This window comes from Notamacropus eugenii, chromosome 1 (genome assembly GCF_028372415.1).
Source record: "Notamacropus eugenii isolate mMacEug1 chromosome 1, mMacEug1.pri_v2, whole genome shotgun sequence".
NCBI lineage: Eukaryota > Metazoa > Chordata > Mammalia > Diprotodontia > Macropodidae > Notamacropus > Notamacropus eugenii.
Genome location: NC_092872.1, coordinates 195,775,302 through 195,781,388, shown reverse-complemented (window position 1 = coordinate 195,781,388; position 6,087 = coordinate 195,775,302).

Here is a 6,087-nt window from a genome sequence, read left to right as displayed (position 1 = left end):
TTTTTACAGGTATTTGGCTGGGCTTGGGGTTAGTGCTATAGAAAGTACGTGCTGTTACTCTGTCATCTTGGCTCCATCCCCAAAGACATGGCCTAAAGAATTTAAACCAGAGTGCCTAACATATCCACAACCAGTGGCCACTCTTTTTTCAAAACAACAACAACCAAATATTTCCAAATTAGTTACGTTGTGAAAGATGAAAAAAAGCAAGAAGAAAAAATAAAGTGAAAATAGCATGTTTCAAAATCTGTATTCAGACTCCATCAGTTCTTTCTCTGGATGTGGACAGCATTTTCTATCATGAGTGTTTTGATCTTCTTTTAGATCACTGTATTGCTAAGAAGAGTTCAGTCAATCATAGTTGATCATTGTACAATGTTGCTATTACTATATATAATGTTATCCTGGTTTTGCTCACTTCACTTTGCACCAGTTCTTGTAAATCTTTCCAGATTTTTCTGAAATCTGCCCTCTCATCATTTCTTATAGTACAATAGTATTCCATTTTATTCCTATACCGAAACTTGTTCAGCCATCACTCAATTGATAGACCTTCCTTTGATTTCTTATTCTTTGCCACCACAAAATGAGCAGCTATAAATATTTTTGTACATACGGGTCATTTTTGCTTTTTTATGATCTCTTTGGGACACAGGCCTAGTAGTGGTATTGCTAAATCAAAAGTTATGCATTGCTTGATTGCCCTTTGAGCATAGTTCCAAATTGCTCTAAACAATGTTCAGATAAGTGTACAACTCCACCAACCGTGTTTTAGTGTCCCAATTTACCAACATTCCTGCCAACATCTATCATATTCCTTTTATGACATATCAATTTAATAGGTGAAGTTGTAACTCAGAGTTGTTTTGATTTACATCTTTAATCAATAGTGGTTTAGAGCATTTATCTTTCTTATGAATATAGATAGCATGGATTTTTTGAAAGTTACCAGTTTATATTCTTTGACCATTTATTGACTGGTTAATGGCTTGTATTCTTATGAATTTGGCTCACTTCTCTACATATTTGAGAAATGAGGACATTATCAGAGACACTTACTGTAAAAATTGTTTCCTAGATTTTTTGCTTTCCTTCTAATCTTGTTTGCATTGGTGTAACAGCAAGTACTCCAGCATACACAGAATGACCTGCTGTACAGATTTTTAAATCTGCTTCTCTACAAGAAAAACAACTTTTGAGGGGTCCACAATCACTTTAATCAGGTACATGTACATGTAATCAAGTACATTTAGTTCAGGTGAAAAAGTCACCACCCTGACTCTCAGAGAAAGTACAAACAGAGAAACAAAGATCAACAGGCAGGGCTTCCAACTGTCTGATTGTGAGCAATACATTCACCACAGATCAACAGACAGATTCAACTATCTGACCATTACATACATACATATATACATACATACATACATATATATATATACACACATATTATATATACATATATAGTTACCAGAGAGAGGAGCACCAACATTTGGGTTTTCAAAGCTGGGGTGCAGGGGCATTTTAAAATGGCTGCCCAGAGTCTCATCTGACACACAAACCTTCTTCCAAAAACTAAGCCCCAAAGTAAAACCTCAAGTCAGAGTACATATACACTTTTCAGAGCCAGAGGACATCACAGCCCTTGAGAATGAGTGTGTCATTAGAAATTAACAAAAAGATATGTGCCTTCCAAGGACAAAAAAATCTTTAATCAAGGTTCCTTTAATGAGTAGGTCCATTAATGGGTGGGAAATATTTTTAACTTTCATTAGCATTACATTGGGCTCCAATATCTTTCAAATCCATTACATGGGTTACTTGTATCTGAATAGGCATTAACATTTCTTAAGTAAATACAACACAATTCCCACAAACACATCATGAACTTCACATTTGCAGAATACATAACATAGCATCATCCTTTGGGGGGGGTCAGTCTTTGGGGAGTGAGCAACCAGCTCCTCTTTCCTCAATCCAAAACAAAATGTCCAAATAAATCCTCTTGGGAGTGTGTCCTTCTCCCCACATTGCTGTTGCAGGCACTCTCAGGTGCAGATTCTAGCCTTAACAATGTTCCAGTCCCTGCTTCCAAGTCCTGAGGGGTGTCTGGGCAACAAAGTCATCAGGGTCCTTAAGGGTGAATGGCACTTCCTCCCACCCACCATAGGCAACTCCACCCCCTGGGTTCCAAACTGTCTCAGGAGAATGCTGCAAAAAAGCACACTCAGTACTTTGCTGTGCAGTCCTCATCTTGCCCCAAGGCTGAACTTTGAGTTCTTGGGTTCCTCTTCCTCTAGCAGAAGCCGATCACTCCCAGCTCCAGCCTGGGTCCACTCTGGTTCCATATCTCACCTCTCCAAAGTCGGTACACAGGTAGTTCTCCACTTCTGCTAGGTTGGTACACAGGCAGCTTTCCACTCCTGCTCCAGGACTCCATTTCAAGCTCTCACCACTTTTGCCTGAGCTCTGCATACAATACAATCCCAGAGTACTCTTGGGGCTCCACAGAACCATAGCCACCACAACTGGGAAACAATGAACAATCATTCCAGCCCCCATACTTTCCTTTTAATTTTCATTTCCTACTTAGACTACACCATAAATATAACAGCAAGGGCCCCAGCATATACAGGAGGGTCTGCTGTACAGGTTCTTAGATCTGATTTTCTACAAGGAAAGCAACTTTTAAGGCATCCACAATCATTTTAATCAAGCACATATATCATTCATTTAGTTCAGGAGAAAAAGTCAGCACCCTGAACTTCAGAGAAAATACAAACAGACAAACAAAGCTCAACACACGGGGCTTCTGTCTGACTGTAAGCAATACATACATCACAGATCAAAAGACAGATCTCAATGTCTGATCATTACATATATACATAGTTACTAGAGAAAGAAGCACCAACATCTGGGTTTTCAAAACTAGGGAGCTTTTTAAAATGACTGTCCAGAGTCTCATCTGGCAAACAAACTCTCTTCCAAAAGCTAAGCCCCAAAGTAAAACCCAACCTCAGAGAATATATACACTTGTTTGAGCCAGAGGGCATCACAACTCTTGAGTACCAATGCCTCATTAGAAACTAACAAAAGGTGTGTGCCTTCCAACAACAACAAAAAATAACTCCCTTAATCAAGCTTCCCTTAATGAGCAGGCTCATTAGTGGGTAGAGAAGATCTTTGACTCTTATTAACATTACAATTGTTTTTGTTTGTGCAAAACTTTTTAAATTTAATATAATAAAAATTATCCATTTTACATCTTGTAATGCTCTCCATCTCTTGTCTGGTCATAAATTCTTCCCTTCTCTGTGTATCTAACAGGTTAACTATTCCTTGCTATCCTTATTTGAGTATGGTATCAATGTTTATGTCTAAATCATTTACTCATTTTGACTATGTCTTGGTATACAGAGTATCTAGTTTCTACCATGCTCTTTTCCAGTTTCTACTGTAGTTTTTGTCAGATAGTGAGTTTTTATTCCAGAAAGTTGGGTCTTTGGATTTATCAAACACTAAGTTACTATGGTCACTTACTACTGTGTCTTAATGCATTTAATCTATTCCATTGATGCACCACTTTATTTCCTAACCAATACCAGATAGTTTTAATGATTGCTAGTTTACAATATAGCTCAAAATATGGTATAACTAGGCCACCTTCCTCATATTTTTAAAATGAATTCTCTTGATACTTTTGACCCTTTTTTCAGATAATTTTTGTCATTTTTTTCTCCTAGGTGTATAAAATAAGTTTCGGTAGATTGATTGGTATTGACACTGAATATGTAAATTAGGTAGAATTGTCATTTTTATTATATTGGCTCAGCTTTCCCATGAGCAATTGATATTTTTCCAATGGTTTGTATCTGACTTTGTGTGAAAAGTATTTTTCACTGGTGTTCATATAGTTCCTGGGTTTTTCCGGGCAGGTAGATTCCTCAAGTGTTTTACATTGTCTGGAGCTATTTTACATAGAATTTCTCTTTTTATCTCTTGCTGCTGCAATTTATTGGTAATGTATAGAAATGCTGCAGATTTTTGTGGGTTTGCTTTATATCTTGTAACTTTGCTAAAGTTGTTATTATTTCAAGTAGTTTCTTGGTTGATTTTCTAGGATTCTCTAAGTCTACCGTTTTATCATCTACAAAAAGTGATAGTTGTGTTTCCTTATTATCTCTTCTAATTGCTTCAATTTCTTGCTTTATTGCTATAGCTAAAATTTATAGTACAATACTGATAATACTGATGATAATGGACATTCTTGCTTCACCCTGATCTAATTGGAAAGGTTTCCAGCTTATTATTATGGATAATGCTTGCTGTGGGTTTTAGATATGTACTACTAATTTTAAGGAAAGCTCTAATTCTTCTTATATTCTCTAGTATTTTTAATAGGGATGAGTGCTGTATTTTGCCAGAAGTTTTTCTGTTTCTACTGAAATAATCACCTAGTTTCTGTTGATTTTGTTGTTGATATGGTCAATTATTCTGATAATTTTCCTGATTTTGAACCAGCCTTACATGCCTGGCATAAATCCCAGCTGGCCATAGTGTATTGTACTAATACATAGGTAATGTATTATTGTCATTTTGCAAGTAATTTTTTTTATTTTTGCATCAATATTTACTAGGAAAATTGGCTTGTAGTTTTCTTTCTCTGTTTTAGGTGTTTCTGGTTTGGGTATCAGGATTGTATTTATATCATAAAAGGAATTTGGTAGGACTCCTTCACCTATTTTTCCAAATAGTTCATATAGAATTGGAATTAATAGTTCCTCAAATGTTTCATAGAATTATACTTGTGAACTCATTTGACCTTGGGGATTTTTTCCTTAGGGAATTCATTGGTGGCTTGTTCAGTTTCCTTTTTCTAAAATGAGATTATTTAAGTATTCTATTTTCTTTTTTGTTAATGTGGGTGAATTGTATTTTCATAAATATTCATCAATTTCACCTCGTCAGATTTATTGGCATAAAATTAGGCAAAATGCTTCCTATAGATTGCTTCAATTTCCCCTTCATGGATGGTAAATTTACCCTTTTCAATTTTTGATAAGAGAAATATGGTTTTCTTCTTTTTAAAAAAAAATTAGCCGACGGTTTATTTACATTCTAATTTTTTTCTTCATAAAACCAACTCCTGTTTTCATTTATTTGCACAATAGTTTTCTTATTTTCAATTTTATTACTCTCACCTTTGGTTTTCAGGATTTCCAATTTAATGCTTAATTGGGACTTTTTAATTTGTTCTTTTTCTAGTTTGCTTTGTTGCTGTTGCATACCCAATTAATTGATCTGCTCTTTCTCTATTTCTTTGATGTAAGAATTTAGAGAAATAAAATATCTCCTAAGTACTGCTTTGACTGCATCCCACAAATTTTTGCTATATTGTCACATTGTTCTCATTTTCTTTCATGAAATAATTGGTTGCTTCAATTATCTATTCTTTTGGCCACTTATTCTTTAGGATTTTATTATTTATTATTCAATTAATTTCTATCTATCTTCCCACTGCTTTTTATTGAATGTAATACCAGTGGTTTGTTTTAAGAACAGGAGTTGATCCTTTTTCTACATATTAGCAAATGAGATCTGCCCTAATTCCAGAGAAAAGTTTGAAACGAAGCTTATAAAGCAATGAAAGATATATATACATACATATATGTATATGTATATACACATACACATACACATATGTATGTATGTATATTTTTACCAGAACATTTCAATAAGTTCAAAAATGTAATTGACAACTAATTGAGCTAATTTTTAAAATATAGTTAAAAATAACACAACTATTCGCATTGGCATTATTTGGATATTGTTTAATTCTTGATATCTAGAACTTAATGCTGTATGTGAAAATGAGGAGAAGCAAATTATAAGTATGTACAGTAGTATGTGTATACATATGTGTGAGTATGTGTAGAATTTAACCTGTCATCAATATATTTGAAAATAGCAGTCCCTGACAATCACCTACTAGGATAATCATCAAATACGTTATTATGTTCTCATTTCCTCCAACTGCTCATGAATCTCTAGGTAACTCTTACTTCCTCATCAGTGTCACTCCCACAGTTA